Genomic DNA, 17,541 nt, shown 5'->3' on the forward strand with positions numbered 1-17,541 from the left:
TGATAGTTTGCTGAGAATGATGGTTTCCAGCTTCATCCATGTCCCTGCAAAGGACATGAACTCATCCTTTTTTATGGCTGCGTAGTATTCCATGGTGTGTATATGCCACATTTTCTTAATCCAGTCTATCATTGATGGACATTTGGGTTAGTTCCAAGTCTTTGCTTTTGTGAATAGTGCCGCAATAAACATACGTGTGCATGTGTCTTTATAGCAGCATGATTTATAATCCTTTGGGTATATACCCAGTAATGGGATTGCTGGGTCAAATGGTATTTCTGGTTCTAGATACTTGAGGAATTGCCACACTGTCTTCCACAATGGTTGAACTAATTTATACTCTCACAAACCGTGTAAAGCATTCCTATTTCTCCACATCCTCTCCAGCATCTGTTGTTTCCTGATGTTTTAATGATCACCATTCCAACTGGTGTGAGATGGTATTTCGTTGTGGTTTTGATTTGCATTTCTCTGATGACCAGTGATGATAGGCATTTTTTCATGTGTCTGTTGGCTGCATAAATGTGTTCTTTTGAGAAGTGTCTGTTCATATCCTTTGCCCATTTTTTGATGAGGTTGTTTGTTTTTTCTTGTAAATTTGTTTAAGTTCTTTGTAGATTCTGGATATTAGCCCTTTGTCAGATAGGTAGATTGCAAAAATTTTCTCCTATTCTGTAGGTTGCCTGTTCACTCTGATGGTAGTTTCTTTTGCTGTGCAGAAGCTCTTTAGTTTAATTAGATCTCATTTGTCTATTTTGGCTTTTGTTGCCGTTGCTTTTGGTGTTTTAGTCATGAAGTCTTTGCCCATGCCTATGTCCTGAATGATATTGCCTAGGTTTTTTTCTAAGGTTTTTATGGTTTTAGGTCTTAATTTAAGTCCTTAATCCATCTTGAATTAATTTTCGTATGAGGTGTAAGGAAGGAATCCAGTTTCAGCTTTCTGCCTATGGCTAGCCAGTTTTCCTAGCACCATTTATTAAATAGGGAATCCTTTCCTCATTGCTTGTTTTTGTCAGATTTGTCAAAGATCAGATGGTTGTAGATGTGTGGTGTTATTTCTGAGGCCTCTGTTCTGTTTTGTCTATATATCTGTTTTAGTACCAGTACCATGCTGCTTTGGTTACTGTAGCCTTGTAGTATAGTTTGAAGTCAGGTAGTGTGATGCTTCCAGCTTTGTTCTTTTGGCTTAGGATTGTCTTGGCTATGCGGGCTCTTTTTTGGTTCCATATGAACTTTAAAGTAGTTTTTTCCAATTCTATGAAGAAAGTCATTGGTAGCTTGATGGGGATGGCATTGAATCTATAAATTACCTTGGGCAATATGACCATTTTCACAATATTGATTCTTCCTATCCATGAGCATGGCATGTTCTTTCATTTGTTTGTGTCCTCTTTTATGTCGTTGAGCAGTGGTTTGTAGTTATCCTTGAAGAGGTCCTTCACATCCCTTGTAAGTTGGTTTCCTAGGTATTTTATTCTCTTTGTAGCAATTGTGAATGGGAGTTCACTCATGATTTGGCTCTCTTTTTGTCTGTTATTGGTGTAGAGGAATGCTTGTGATTTTTGCACATTGATTTTGTATCCTGAGACTTTGCTGAAGTTGCTTATCAGCTTATGGAGATTTTGGGCTAAGACGATGGGGTTTTCTAAATATACAATCATGTCATCTGCAAACAGGGACAATTTGACTTCCTCTTTTCCTAATTGAATACCGTTTATTTCCTTCTCTTACCCGATTGCCCTGGCCAAAACTTCCAACACTATGTTGAATAGGAGTGGTGAGAGAGGGCATCCTTGTCTTGGGCCAGTTTTCAAAAGGAATGCTTCCAGTTTTTGCCCATTCAGTATGATATCGGCTGTGGGTTTGTCATACATAGCTCTTATTATTTTGAGATACGTTCCATCAATACCTAGTTTATTGAGAGTTTTTAGCATAAAGCAGTGTTGAATTTTGTCGAAGGCCTTTTCTGCATCTATTGAGATAATCATGTGGTTTTTGTCATTGGTTCTGTTTATGTGATGGATTATGTTTATTGATTTGCATGTGTTGAACCAGCCTTGCATCCCAGGGATGAAGCTGACTTGATCATGGTGGATAAGCTTTTTGATGTGCTGCTCGATTCAGTTTGCCAGTATTTTACTGAGGATTTTCGCATTGATGTTCATCAGAGATATTGGTCTAAAATTCTCTTTTTTTGTTGTGTCTCTGCCAGGCTTTGGTATCAGGATGATGCTGGCCTCATAAAATGAGTTAGGAAGGATTCCCTCTTTTTCCATTGATTGGAATCATTTCAGAAGGAATGGTACCAGCTCCTCTTTGTACCTCTGGTAGAATTTGGCTGTGATTCTGTCTGGTCCTGGACTTTTTTTGGTTGGTAGGCTATTACTTATTGCCTCAATTTCAGGACCTGTTATTAATCTATTCAGAGATTGAACTTCATCCTGGTTTAGTCTTGGGAGAGTGTATGTATCCAGGAATTTATCCATTTCTTCTAGATTTTCTAGTTTATTTGCCTAGAGGTGTTTATAGTATTCTCTGATGGTAGTTTGTATTTCTGTGGGATCAGTAGTGATATCCCCTTTGTCATTTCTTATTGTGTCTATTTGATTCTTCTCTCTTTTCTTCTTTATTAGTCTTGCTAGCTGTCTATCTATTTTGTTGATCTTTTCCAAAAAGCAACTCCTGGATTCATTGATTTTTTGAAGGGTTTTTTTGGTCTCTATCTCCTTCAGTTCTACTCTGATCTTAGTTATTTCTTGCCTTCTGCTAGCTTTTGAATTTGTTTGCTCTTGCTTCTCTAGTTCTTGTAATTGTGATGTTAGGGTGTCGATTTTAGATCTTTCCTGCTTTCTCTTGTGGGCATTTAGTGCTATAAATGTCCCTGTATATACTGCTTTAAATGTGTCCCAGAGATTCTGTTATGTTGTGTCTTTGTTCTCATTGGTTTCAAAGAACATCTTTATTTCTGCCTTCATTTTGTTATGTACCCAGTAGTCAATCAGGAGCAGGTTTTTCAGTTTCTACGTAGTTGTGTGGTTTTGAGTGAGTTTCTTAATCCTGAGTTTTAATTTCATTGCACTGTGGTCTGAGAGACAGTTTGTTGTGATTTCTGTTCCTTTACATTTGCTGAGGAGTGCTTTACTTCCAATTATGTGGTCAATTTTAGAATAAGTATGATGTGGTGCTAAGAAGAATGTATATTCTATTGATTTTGGGTGGAGATTTCTATAGGTGTCTATTAGGTCCACTTGGTGCAGAGCTGAGTTCAAGTCCTGGATATCTTTGTTATCCTTCTGTCTAATATTGACAGTGGGGTGTTAAAGTCTCCCATTATTATTGTGTGGGAGTCTAAGTCTCTTTGTAGGTCTCTAAGGACTTGCTTTATGAATTTGGGTGCTCCTGTATTGGGTGCATCTATATTTAGGATAATTAGCTCTTCTTGTTGAATCTCCTTACCATTATGTTATGGCCTTCTTTATCTCTTTTAATCTTTGTTGGTTTAAAGTCTGTTTTATCAGAGACTAGGATTGCAACCCCTGCTTTTTTTCCTTCTAACAGTCAGGTCCCTCAGCTGCAGGTCTGTTGGAGTTTGCTGGAGGTCTACTCCAGACCCTGTTTGCCTGGGTATCATCAGCAGAGGCTGCAGAACAGCAAATATTGCAGAACAGCAAATATTTCTGCCTGATCCTTCCTCTGGAAGCTTTGTCCCAGAGGGGCCTGTATGAGGTGTCTGTTGGCCCCTACTGGGAGGTATCTCTTAGTCAGGCTACACGGGGGTCAGGGACCCACTTGAAGAAGCAGTCTGTCTGCTCTCAGAACTCAAACGCCGTGCTGTGATAACCACTGCTGTCTTCAGAGCTGTCAGACAGGGACGTTTAAGTCTGCAGAAGTTGTCTGCTGCCCTTTGTTCTGCTCTGGACCCCAGAGGTGGAGTCTAGAGAGGCAGTGGGCCTTGCTAAGCTGCGGTGGTCTGCACCCAGTTTGAGCTTCCTGGCAGCTTTGTTTACCTACTCAAGCCTCAGCAATGGTGGACACCCCTCTCCCTGCCAGGCTGCAGCTTTGCAGGTCGATCTCAGGCTGCTGCACTGGCAGTGAGCAAGGCTCCGCGGGCATGGGACCCACTGAGCCGGGCATGGGAGGGAATCCCCTGGTCTGCTGGTTGCTAAGACTGTGGGACAAATGCAGTATTTTGGCAGGAGTGTACCATTCCTCCAGGTACAGTCTGTCATGGCTTCCCTTGGCTAGGAAAGGGAAATCCCCTGACCCCTTGTGCTTCCGGGGTGAGGTGTGATGCCCTGTCCTGCTTCAGCTCACCTTCTGTCGGCTGCACCCACTGTCCAACCAGTCCCAATGAGATGAACAAGTTACCTTAGTTGGAAATGCAGAAATATCTGCCTTCTGCATCAATCTTGCTGGGAGTTGTGGACTGGAGCTGTTCCTATTCAGCCATCTTGGAAGCCTCTGACAATTTCCATCTTTGAGCTGGAAATTTAATCCATTTATACCTATTGCAATTACTGATATATCTGTTTTTATTGTTTTGGTTATTATTTCACTTTGTTCCAAGTTTTGTGTTTTTTTAAAATATGCTTTTTACTTAAGAAAATAGACATCTATATCTTCCCCTAAATCAAGGTAAGAATTCTATATACTCTTAGAATCATAAAACTCTCTTCCTGCTTTTCTCCATCCCAATTCTACCATGTCAATATTATCTAGAAATTTAATTATAACTTATTTGGATAAAAGACATAGTGACAGATTCTTAATGCTCAGGTTTTTGGTTTTGCTTCTGTTTTTGTTTTTAATCTGGATAGCAATAGTCACAATAATTTTATATTTTGTTTAATGCTGACTTCATTTAACTTTTGTATCTAACAAACATTTAAAAACATGTACAATAATTTAAAGAATATTTTGTAACACACTTAAATCTACTAACGTATCAGCAACAGGGATTTAATTAGTTTTTGTTGTTGTTGCTGTTATCCTGTTATTTCTTCCTTCTTGGCTTTATAGCTTCTGCAAACAAGCTTCTCTTACTCTATGTCTCCACCAAATGAGGTACTTCTGCATCTACTTCTGCTCGCAGAACTGCCTAGGTGGTCCACCAAGGTGAGAAGATTCCTACTATATCACCAGAGTATCTCTGGTTTTTGTGTTTAGACAATGGATAATTTAATTTTTTGATGTTATGGAAGACACAGTGGATAAACGGGACAACTGTCTCTGCTTTAGAAGGGTTTATGAACTTGAGAGGGAAAACACTGCAGTAGATTGCAAAGGATCTAACTGAAATTTAGTATTTCCTTAAGTTATAAATATAGCATATTAGCTGTTGCTGCATAAAAAATAATCACAAACATCTTAGTTGCATACAAAAACAAGCCTTCCTTTCTTTCTTTCTCTCTCTCTCTCTTTCTTTCTTTCTTTCTTTCTTTCTTTCTTTTCGCCTCACTGTCACCCAGGCTGGAGTGCAGGGGTGCAATCTTGGCTCACTGCAACCTCCGCCTTGTGGGTTCAAGCTATTCTCCTGCCTCAGCCTCCTGAGTAGCTGGGATTACAGGTACCACCACGCCCGTCCTTCTTTCTTATGCATCTATGTATAGGTTGGCTGGAATAGCTCTTCAGATCTCAGGTAGGCTTCCTCATGCATTGAGGAACTGTTTAATCTAGAGTGGGCTCAGCTGGTTCATACTGTCTTTCACTGCAGTTTTGTAGGTTGGCTAGGCAGTTCTGTGCCAAGTATCTTTCATCCTCCTTAGACCAGTGGGCCAGTCTGGGCATGCTTTTCCCATGGTAAAGGAAAATACATTAAGAGCCATGAAAAAACATGAGGCCTCTTAAGTCCTAGGCTCAGAACTGGCATGTGGTCACTTCTGCCCATATTTATTTGGCCAAAGCAAGTTACGTGGCTGAGTCCAAAGCCTGGGGTTGGAGGAATACATTCTACATTTGCAGGAGGAATTGCCAAGTCACAAAGTAAAAAGTATGAATACAAAGGCAAAACTATGGAGACAGTAAACAAATCAGTGGTTGCCAGTGGAGTGAAGGTGGTGGGGAAAAGATGAACAGGCAGAGCACAAGGGTTGTTAGGGCAGTAAAAATACTCTGTATGATGCTATAATGGTGGATATATGTTGTTATACATTAGTTCAAACCCAGAGAACATACAACAGCAAGGGTGAACCCTAATGTAAACAATGAACTTGGGTGATTATGATGTATCAGTGTAGGTGCTTTGATTGTAACAAATGTACCTCTCTGGTGGGGGATGTTGATAATGGGGGAAACTATACACATGTGGGGGCATGGAGTGTATGGAATATCTTCGTTTTGAGTTTCTGTGAACCCAAAACTGCTCTAAAAAAATAAAGTTTTCTGGCCCAGCATGGTGGCTCACACCTATAATCCCAGTATTTTGGGAGGCCAAGGAGGGTGAATTGCTTGAGCCCAGGAGTTCAAGACCAGTCTGGGAAACATGGCTAAACCCTGTCTCTACAAAAAAAGAAAAAAAAATTAGCTGAGCGTAGTGGCACACACCTGTAATCCTAGCTACTCAGGAGGCTGAGGTGGGAGGATTGCTTGAGCACAGGAGGCTGAGGCTGCAGTGAACTGTCATCATGCCACTGTACTGTAGCCTGGGCAATAGTGAGACCCTGTCTCAAAAAATATAAATATATAAAATAAGATAAAGTCTTTACAAAATCCAAAAAGTGTGAATCAAGAAGCAGTGAAAAATTGGGGATACTAATTGGGTTTTCCACAAGAACAAACCATGGAAGTTTAGGGAGTATCAATGGCTTTGCTGCCAATAGAAATCAAAGATATTGTGATATCACATTATAGTTGTTTCAGATGTCTGAAAATATTATTTTTGCTAATCACAACATTGATATTGGGATTGTTATTAAACCTGCAGTTAGACTGCCATGGATCAAGGTCTATCTGTCTGCAGATACTCAGTGATATAGTTGGTCAACAGTTGGGCAGCTCTCTGCCTAGTGGTTATTTGAGCACCAAACACTGAGGTCAACATAGACATCTGTGTTGCTCTCTAGTATTCTTTTATTGGTATGTGAAGGTTTGTTTATTGCTATATGGAAAGAGGTAAGATAAGGACCATCCCAAAATTTTAAGTTCCTATTCAAATGAAGACCAACAGTCTTCATTTACACTGCTGTCTTTAAAAAATAAAATTTAACTTTAACTTGCCTATGCCTTTGTAATCTTTTATTTTACACATTTAAAAACATTATTCTGACAAGGCATTTTGTAAGCTTCACCCAAGCGCCAAAGGGTCCCATGACACAAAGGGTTGAAAAAGCCTCTACTCTATACACTTATTATCACCTAGCTCTTCTTAGAGACATGTTCTTTATACAAACCAGCCTGCTACAGCTGTGTTATGGGCTGTTGAGCCAGAGTATTCAGTGGGCAGGAACATGGCCTGACTCCTTACTGGACACACAGTGTGAGACATACCTAAGGGAAAATAAATCTGGCAGAAGAGTGAATAGTAGTAGAGGCTGTGTGGTCTTCTTCCCCACCCTCACAGACAGATTCTCTTGCAGAGATAATCTTATAAGTTTCGGGCTTTTTTGTTTTGTTTTGTTTTGTTTTGCCTAAAGTTTTTCTTTTAACAGATTGGTGTCAGAAATGGGATCTGAGGTAGAACCTTAGTGACTCCCAGGAGGACCAAGTGACCAAATGAAGGTACCCACCAGGCCCAACTATGCCCATTGATCTCTTGTAGCAACTGAGATTGTGATTGAATTCTCTTTCAGATTTCAAGTTCCACAAACTTGTATTTTGAACTTTCTGAGTTAATTTGGACATTTTAAAATTTGGACTGGGCTTGGAAGTCATGACAGAAATAGGACTGGTTTCTGTAGGGAGGCCTCAGGTGTCTGACTGGGTCAGACAGAAACTGAACTGGGTTCAGTAGGTAGGTGAGGTAACCATAAGACAGAGAATCATAGGTTCCTCTGGATCCAAGGAGTCTAGAACTCCTGCATCTGGAACTCTAGCCAATTTAATGTATAAGAACTCTGGACCCAGAACTGTACTTTTCTAAGAAAAAAAAAAAAAAAGATAAACCTTACCAAAGGTAAGCTCACTTATGAGCTGCATTAGAAAAGAGGATCCAGAATGCTTCAGAAACAAAGGAATCCTTTTTTTTTTTAAACTGGTATTCAGAGCCTTCCAAAAGATTAAATGAATACAAAATTGCCACTCTAAAAGACTCTTTACAAAAGGTGAACAGGCACATGTCTTTATAGTAGCTATAACAGCTGTAGGGACCAAGAAGATCTCCTTGTATATATTTTAAACCAAAACCAAAGAGTCCCAAATGAAAGAACCCTGTGCCCTAAGACATTTGCCTTTATTATAAACAGCTAGGCTATTGGAAAATAAAGTATTAATTTTTACACCAGGCATCTGACGGACCCATTCCTTTTAGCTTGGACTGATTCCTGACTAGAGGCAGCCTCCAAAGTCTTCACTCCTGAGACAATAATCAACTAATCTCTCAGAAATTAAAAAAATTGAATATTTCTTTGGTAGGGATTTAAAATCAAGTCTTAAAGATCCTCGTGTCTAATTGACTATTTCCAGAAAAATACTTGTAAGAATTATTGGTCTCTGTTTTTTTCTATTTGATCTGATGGAAACCTCTCTCTCTGTTGGGAACTTCTCAGTTGATTAAAACCCCTCTTCTCAAACCCCTGCTGGCTATATGATCTGCCAACTCTGTCCACCTCTTTCTTGTTGTCATGATCTTTGGTATGCCCCAAAACTCTTTCTTGGAAAACAACAACAACAACAACAACAACAACAACAAGAAGACAACTGATTGGTTTGTCGTTCAATCTTGAAAACAAACAAACAAACAAGAAAATAACAAACCAGTCTCTAACAATAAGGCAAGATTAGAAGTATCCATGTTGAGTCCAGGCATACAAAATGCTTGTCCTAGACTTCCATGGGCTCCACCCACTCAATATTCTAGCGAAAAGACACAAACTTTGTTTTGGGAAAGAATGGATAGGCCCTTGGAAGAATAGATGGTGGTTTGTGACAAAGTCAGTCTATGACGGACTTCTGGCCTCCTCTCCTGTGATTTTGGGATTTTCTACATGGACCCTTTGGACGTTTCCATCTGGAAACTTCTCCTTGTAGAGAGAGAGATATTAAACTAATTGGGCTTATTTTATGTATTAAATTATATGGGAAGCATTGTCAAATAAGTAATGCTTAACCTCCATTGAGTTATATTTGTATGATTATTTTATTAATATGTACTTCAGAAATTCTATGAAATTCATAGAAATCTAATAGTCCTGGTATAACACTATCAGTCTTAATTCTAGTTATTATCTTAAAATGTTGTATGCAGCGATAACCAAATTTCCTTGTCAATTGCATAATCATTGTAATTAACTCTCATTAGATCTTTAAAAATGGCCACTTAAATTATATGTTTTTGTCATTCACAGAAGGATAATTGTTTACTCTGGTATCTTCCTAGGAAACTGTACACTTAAATTGTTTTGTCTTCAAGGAGATTCATAGAAAGGACTCCAACAAGTTTCTGGTAACTTTAAGATCATACCATTAAACTAGGTAAGAATTTCCAGAACTCTAATGAAGAATCTGGTTCATAAAACTGCTAATCCAACATCAAGCAGAACAATAATTAATTAAATGCCAAGGAAATTCTTTGGCAGATTTTCATGCTAAATCAGCCAGTACTGAAATTGTTATGATATGCAATTTAAATGAACACCATAAGACTGATCCAAGTCAAATTATATCTCTGATAATTTTTTTTATTTATTTGAGATAAAGTCTTGCTCTGTTGCCCAAGGCTAGAGTACAGCGGCACCGATCTTCGCTCACTGCAATCTCCACCTCCTGGGTTCAAGTGATGCTCCTGCCTCAGTCTCCTGAGTAGCTGGGGTTATAGGTGCATGCCACTATGCCTGGCTAATTTTGTATTTTTAGTAGAGATGGGGTTTCACCATGTTGGCCAGGCTGGTCTCGAACTCCTGGCCTCAAGTGATCTACCTGCCTCGGCCTCCCAAAGTGCTGGGATTACAGGCCTGAGCCACCGCATCCAGCCTGATAACCTATTTAATAAACAGTGCTGTGTACCTGAATTGGAGAAACAAAATTGGTATTTAAGAGGATGTAAATCCGATATTAAGCATAGTCTATTGGAGAGCTTGGATGGCCATCTGGTCCTTCTTGAGTCCTTAAAGCTTTCGTTATTAAAAGTTCTGCACTCTATAACTCATCATGGAGTAGACAAAATGATCCAAATTATGGAAAATTATTGGTGTGGTGACTGTTCAAAAATTGCTAAAATGGTTTATAACCAATGTTTGGTCTGTCAAATCCATAATCCCAAGAAGACAATAAAACATTCAGGTGGTAAATTTCTGCTACCTGATGGGCCATTTGAACATTTTTAAAGGGATTTTATCCATTTTTCACCTTCCATGGGATATGAATGTGTTCTTGCAATGGTCTATGTTCTCTGGTCGCATAGAAGCTTTCTATACAGGAAGGCCAATATTATAACAGTAGCTAAAAGATTATCAGAAATGTGTTTCCTTTATATTCCTGGAGAAATCTCCGGCAATAGAGGCACCCATTTTGCTAGAAAAGTTATAAAGCAAATAAGGTGTTATGAACACAATGACATTATCATTGTCCCTATTACCCTTGGTCTTCTGGAAAGGTTGAAAGGAAAAATGGCATCTTAAAACTGAAATTGGGAAAGTTAACTAAATAGATTGGATTGCCTTAGCTAAAGGTATTACTATTGGCCTTGATGGCAATAAGATCCACCCCCAGTGAAAAACATACATTGATCCCTTATGAAATAGTCCATGGAAGGTCTATGCCCCTAATAATAGGACCTCTCCATCTCCTAAACTCTGATATGACTAAATGCTTCAAGGTTTTTTTAAAGCAAAGTGTATTTTCAGCAGGTAAAGGAAGATTTTCATGATTCACTGACTGAGGACAATCAAATTCTTCACAACCTAGAACCTAGACATTGGGTCTTTGGAAAGGACATCAAAGAAAGGCTGCCATTAAGCTCCAATGGAAGAGACCATATCAAATTCTTTTCTGCAGCAAACCATCAGGGTCTCAAGTCTTGGATCTACATCTCTCAAATCAAAAGAGCTCCTCCAGACTCCTGGAACTGTATACCTATTGGAGACTCTAAGGTAAAGCTGACCAGGGAAGATTTCCCCCAGAAGCAGATGGCATCCTAGACTTCAACAGCTTTCCTAAGACTGTGGATCAAGACTTCTCTGCCATCATGAAACTCTTATCTTTTCCCTTTCTTCCCAATTTCCTGCTGTCCCAGTCCCTTCCCTTTACTTATAGGAAAATCCATGGGGCCATAATCTGTGGATGGCTTTAGCTAAGTCTTATGCTGTAGTTAAAAAAACAGAGCAATTGTTGGGTTTATGAAGATAAGCTAGTTTCTACTGAGGAAAGATTTCAGTGGCATTCCTGGGGGCTCACTCTTGGTACTAGTGGGGTACTGGTAGTATGGAATTTGAAAGTAATCCATAAATTGAGAAAAATCTTGGGTTTGACCAACTAGTTCCCCAAGAGGTTCAGGTGAGTAGAAGTCATCTTCTGAAAACACTTAATAAAATATCATGCAGTTTTAGATCCTGTTTCTTTAGACACTGCCATCAAATACATAAAGGAAATTTCTCAGAGGAAAGAAACATATGACATGTTTATAGGAGCAGCAAACCATTGGTTTGCAGGTAAGCTTGGCTTTTCTAAGGTGTTCTAACCTTTATGCTCTTCTAATGGGTCTCCAGATTACTATGACTTGTGTTAACAAGGTAATGACAACATTGGATACCTCTTTAAATCAGCAAACTGCAGTTCTTAATCATTATCACCTCCTGAACAAAGACTATGACCAACAGTACTCAAATGCTTTCGAGCTGCCTATAAGGGAGGAGACCACCCCTCATATTGTCTTATGCCCAATTTCTGCCTCCAAATAAAGAAGAAGTAAAAACTAAAAGGCAGAAATGAAATCCACAAGCAGACAGCCTGGCGTCACACCCTGGGCCTGGTAGTTAAAGATTGACCCCTGACCTAATCAGTTATGTTATCTATAGATTACAGACATTGTATAGGAAAGCACTGTGAAAATCCCTGTCCTGTTTTGTTCCGATCTAATTACTGGTGCATGCAGCCCCCAGTCACATACCCCCTGCTTGTTCAATCGATCATGACCCTCTCAAGTGGACCCCCTTAGGGTTGTGAGCCCTTAAAAGGGACAGGAATTGCTCACTCAGGGAGCTCGGCTCTTGAGACAGGAGTCCTGCCGATGCTCCTGGCCAAATAAACCGCTTCCTTCTTTAACTCAATGTCTGAGGGGTTTTGTCTGCAGCTTGTCCTGCTACATTTCTTGGTTCCCTGACCAGGAAGCAAGGTGATTAACGGATGGTTGAGGCAGCCCCTTAGGCGGCTTAGGCCTGCCCTGTGGAGCATCCCTGTGGGGGACTCTGGCCAGCTTGAGCGACATGGATCCTGAGAGTGCTCCCGGGTAGGCAATTGCCCCGGTGGAATGCCTTGCCAGAGCAGTGCGTGGCAGGCCCCTGTGGAGGATCAACACAGCAGCTGAACACTGGGAAGGAACTGGCATTTGGAGCCTGGACATCTGAAACTTGGTAAGACTAGTCTTTGGAACTTGCCCACTCCATTTGAGAGGAAGTGTGGCCTGATCACCCACGGCGTGCCTGTACCGGCACTTTGGTTTTTGTTTTTGACTTGACTTGGATTGCTTGATACTTTGGTTTTGATTTTGACCTGGCTTGGATTTCCTGATACTCTGATTTTGGTTTTGATTCAGGTTTGGTGTAAACTGTAAAAGTGTGTGTGCCCTTTTAACCTGTTCTTTGTTTTGTGGTGTGCGTGTGGTGTGAGTGTGGTGTTTTGTCTCAAGGAAACATGGGTCAGGCACAAAGTAAGCCCACCCCACTAGGAACCATGCTGAAAAATTTCAGAAAGGGATTTACGGGAGACTATGGAGTCACCATGACACCAGGAAAACAGAACTTTGTGTGAGATAGACTGGCCAGCATTAGAGGTGGGTTGGCCATCTGAGGGAAGCCTGGACAGGTCGCTTGTCTCGAAAGTACGGCACAGGGTAACCTGTAAACCAGGGCACCCAGATCACTTCCCATATGTAGATTCTTGGTTACAGCTAGTTTTGGACTGTCCACAGTGGTTAAGAGGACAGGCAGAAGCAGTACTAGTAGCAAAGGGACAGTTAGTTAAGGAAGGTTCTGGCTCCACCTGCCGAGGGAAGTTGGCACCAAAAGTCCTGTCTGACCCAACACCAAAAGAATCATGGCAGGAATTGGTACTAGCAGTACCCTCTCCTTATTGAGAAGGGCTCCGCACCCCTGAGCCCACAGCACCTCCACCTCCACCAGATAGCCACACCCCTAGACCACCCAGAGTAGACAAAAGAGGAAGTGAAGCCATGGGAGAAACTCCTCCCTTGGCAGCTCACTTACAGCCCAAGACTGGAATCCAAATGCCCCTGAGAGAGCAGCATTATACTGGGGTAGATGAGAATGGACGCATGGTGGAAAGGTGTGCGTTTGTGTATCAACCTTTCACCTCTGCTGACCTCCTCAATTAGAAAAATAATACACCATCTTACACTGAAAAGCTTCAAGCTTTAATTGACCTGCTCCAAACTATCATACAGACTCATAATCCTACTTGGGCTGATTGCCACCAGCTGCTCTTGTAAAGATACGGATGAAAGGCGAAGGGTGCTCCACAGAGCAACTAAGTCGCTAGAGGAGCACATCCCAGCCAAGTACCAAAACCCTCAAGAATATGTAAGAATTCAGCTGCCAGGAACAGACCCCCAGTGGGACCCGAACGAGGGACCAGACATGGAGAGGCTAAGATGGTACCATGAGGCATTAATAGAAGATCTAAAGAAAGGGGATCAAAAGGCTACAAATGTAAATAAGGTCTCTGAGGTCATCCAAGGAAGAGTAGAGTCCAGCGCAATTCTCTGAAAGACTGTGTGAGGCTTACCGTATGTACACTCCTTTTGATCCAGATAGCCCTGAAAATCAGCGCATGATTAACATGGCCTTAGTCAAAGCACGGAAGATATCACCTGAAGGTCTCTGGTTCAGTCCCGGGTTTTGGCACCAAATTTCACTCGCGTCCGTGTGAAGAGGCCACCAAACAGGCTTTGTGTGAGCAATAAAGCTTTTTAATCATCTGGGTTCAGGTGGGCTGAGTCCGAAAAGAGAGTCAGTGAAGGGAGATAGGGATGGGGCTGTTTTATAAGATTTGGGTAGGTAAAGGAAAATTACAGTCAAAGGGGGGTTGTTCCGTGGCAGGCAGGAGTGGGGGTCACAAGGTGCTCAGTGGGGGAATTTTGAGCCAGGATGGGCCAGGAAAAGGAATTTCACAAGGTAATGTCATCACTTAAGGCAAGGACCGGCCGTTTTCACTTCTTTTGTGGTGGAATATCATCAGTTAAGGCAGGAACAGGCCATTTTCACTTCTTTTGTGATTCTTCAGTTACTTCAGGCCATCTGGGTATATATGTGCAGGTCACAGGGGATGCCATGGCTTAGCTTGGGCTCAGAGGCCTGACACCCACTATTGAGTGAGATTCTCAAAGTGGGGGGAATAAGGGAGGAGACCACCCCTCATATTGTCTTATGTCCAATTTCTGCCTCCAAATAAAGAAGAAGTAAAAACTAAAAGGCAGAAATGAAATCCACAAGCAGACAGCCCGGTGCCACACCCTGGGCCTGGTAGTTAAAGATCGATGCCTGACCTAATCAGTTATGTTATCTATAGATTACAGACATCGTATAGGAAAGCACTGTGAAAATCCCTGTCCTGTTTTGTTCCGATGTAATTAACGGTGCATGCAGCCCCCAGTCACGTACCCCCTGCTTGTTCAATCGATCACGACCCTCTCAAGCGGACCCCCTTAGAGTTGTGAGCCCTCCTTAAAAGGGGCAGGAGTTGCTCACTCAGGGAGCTCAGCTCTTGAGACAGGAGTCTTGCTAATGCTCCCGGCCGAATAAACCGCTTCCTTCTTTAACTCGGTGTCTGAGGGGTTTTGTCTGCATCTTGTCCTGCTACACCTCTATTGCCTGAACTTTGATTTGGATCAAATTGATTTGGTTTTCAGAGGCTCCTGTTAGGGAGTACACCTCAGGCTTTTGGTATTTTTGGTATTGTCCTTCTGATAGTCATCATAGTAGGTCCCCTGGTGTACCATATCCTCTCAAGTCTTAAATATTTGTATGCAGCCATCCACTGAGTGTCGAATGGTCTCACTTTGACTAGATCATCAAGAACATAAAGAATTATACAACTGATGTGATGTCATAACTTGTGAATTTCATGCTGAGACCAAATAAGTTTGTTTATGATGGTGGCAGAGAGTGGTATCAATGCCCCAGGTTTTGAGAGGTGGCATCGTTAAACTACATTTGGGGGGATTGTTAAACTAAATTTGACCTGAGAGTGCCTCCATACCTGAGTCCTTACTAATGAAATGCAATGTAATTTAGTACTCACACTAACTGAAAACATAACTTAGGCATATACTTTTGTCACAAATGAATCACAGCCAATCACAGCAGGTGAGCTTCAGTCAGTCACAGGCAGCCAACTCAAAAGACCATGTTCACATAAGGCAAATGCTGAATAAGGCAAACACCAGCTGTAATCAATGGAGCTCTGTACCTCACTTCCATCTTCTGTTCATAAATGCTATCTGACCACATTACAGGCCAAAGTTTCTCTGAACCTGTTCTAGTTTTGAGGGCTGCCCAATTCATGAATTGTTCTTTGTTCAGTTAGACCCTGTTAAATTTAATTTGTCTGAAGTTTTCCTTTTAGCAACTGAAGCATGCAGCAGGTCTGACATCATTAGGCAATTGCAATTCTCTTTCCTGCAGAGCTAAGACTCTGCCTCCTGCCTGATTCTCAAAGCAGAGCTCCAGGGAGCAGCAACACTAATTGTATAGGGCTGGCACACTAGAGAAAACCGATTTGCTACCCCAGCTTCAGGGCTTTTTCTAACTTCCCTCCAAAAGGAAATATACTAGTGCCCTGTACACTCCCTGAGGTACTGTCTTCGCTAAGGTATGATGCTTGTTCAAGGATTAATGTGTTTTGCCTCCAGGTATATGTTTCTATTTAAAAGGCAGAGAGTGTTTTAATGTGGAGGAATGACCCTAATGATAGAAGTTTTAATAAGTCAAATGAGCAGAAAGGCAAGACAATATAACAAAAAGAGCACCAGTTTTGGCATAGCAGGCACTCAATAAATGTAAGTTCCGCTTCTTTCCTTGTGCTGAGTGTCTCCTAATTACCTAGCACTATGGTAAATGCCCAAGAAACTCTAAGATATAAACTTTTTGTTTAAGAAGGCTTTATTTGTACTGATGAGATGATATGGGAAAATACTTTCTTTTTCTCTAAATACTATTATGTTATAGGCAGCAGACTGGCCAATACAATTAATTTAAACTTTAGAAAGAAAAGAAAAAGTCAGTCATCTTCTATGTAGTCTATGCAGTCCCAAAACAGCAGCTGAGTTTTTTCGTGAAACTCTTCTGGGTATTGAAAGGCAGACTAAATACTTTACTTGCTGCCCAGCAACACAAAGATGGAAAACACATCTTTTGATTAATTAAAAGCAAAATGTTGGAACTACTTACCTTTCCATTCTTTAATTAACAGAGCCCACAGGCCACATGAGGAAGTAATAACACTCATTATGTTGTGATGAAGGACTGTGATGATGAGTTAAGTCAGATGGGACTCCAGGCACGATTCCCTTCAAGGCTTCCCCAAGACGTGCCCCGAATGTAGACAGATCTTTACTTGTTGAAGAACTGTATCTCGCCAGTGCTGGCATATGCTTCTTCAGAGAGTGCATTCCCTTTTGCAAGGGACAGAAAAGTCCGTAAAACAAAAGGTTATATTTTAATTAAGCCTAGGCATCCTTTCTGCAATTTCCTTTATTGAAAGAATACCTCCTTTGATTTGTATCTGTTGGTGTTAGTCTTTGGAACAAAAAAAGATTGATCCCTTCCAGGCAGAAATGTCCCATCTGAATGATCAAAAGCCTTGCTAGCTGACATACAAACCAACAAATTATTTTCTTTTTGTCCCTTAAATCTCCCAGGAAGCACCTTCTGAAAGATAGTCTTCATTCCCCAGGCTTTGCTCACCGTCCTTCATGCCAGTGGGTGGTCTCAAGGAATTTCAGGAAATGGCAAACACTCATTCTACCTGCAGGTGGAAGCCTGACCTCCTGCCTTTTAACTTCCTCCAGAATCCTTGGAGGGTTTTTTCTTTCTGTGTCACCAAGGCACCGCTGAAATTTGTTAGTCAAATAGCTTTCTACCCATGAGGAAAGTGAGCTTTGATATGTATTTGCTTCTCATTCAACTACAGCAGCACCAGTTAAGATGCTGCCAC

General features: G+C 41.1%; 1 long non-coding RNA gene across 2 annotated transcripts in view; it reads right to left on the minus strand.

The window, feature by feature from the left end:
• LOC129049142 (uncharacterized) overlaps positions 1–17,446 on the minus strand; it is a 66,679-nt gene extending 49,233 nt beyond the window's left edge. For both annotated transcript variants that reach the window (XR_010135787.1, XR_008511968.1), the window contains exon 1: positions 16,776–17,446. This is a non-coding gene — a long non-coding RNA (uncharacterized LOC129049142). The remainder of the gene's footprint in view (positions 1–16,775) is intronic.
• Between the last annotated feature and the right edge of the window lie 95 nt (positions 17,447–17,541).

This window comes from Pongo abelii, chromosome 10 (genome assembly GCF_028885655.2).
Source record: "Pongo abelii isolate AG06213 chromosome 10, NHGRI_mPonAbe1-v2.0_pri, whole genome shotgun sequence".
Lineage (NCBI taxonomy): Eukaryota > Metazoa > Chordata > Mammalia > Primates > Hominidae > Pongo > Pongo abelii.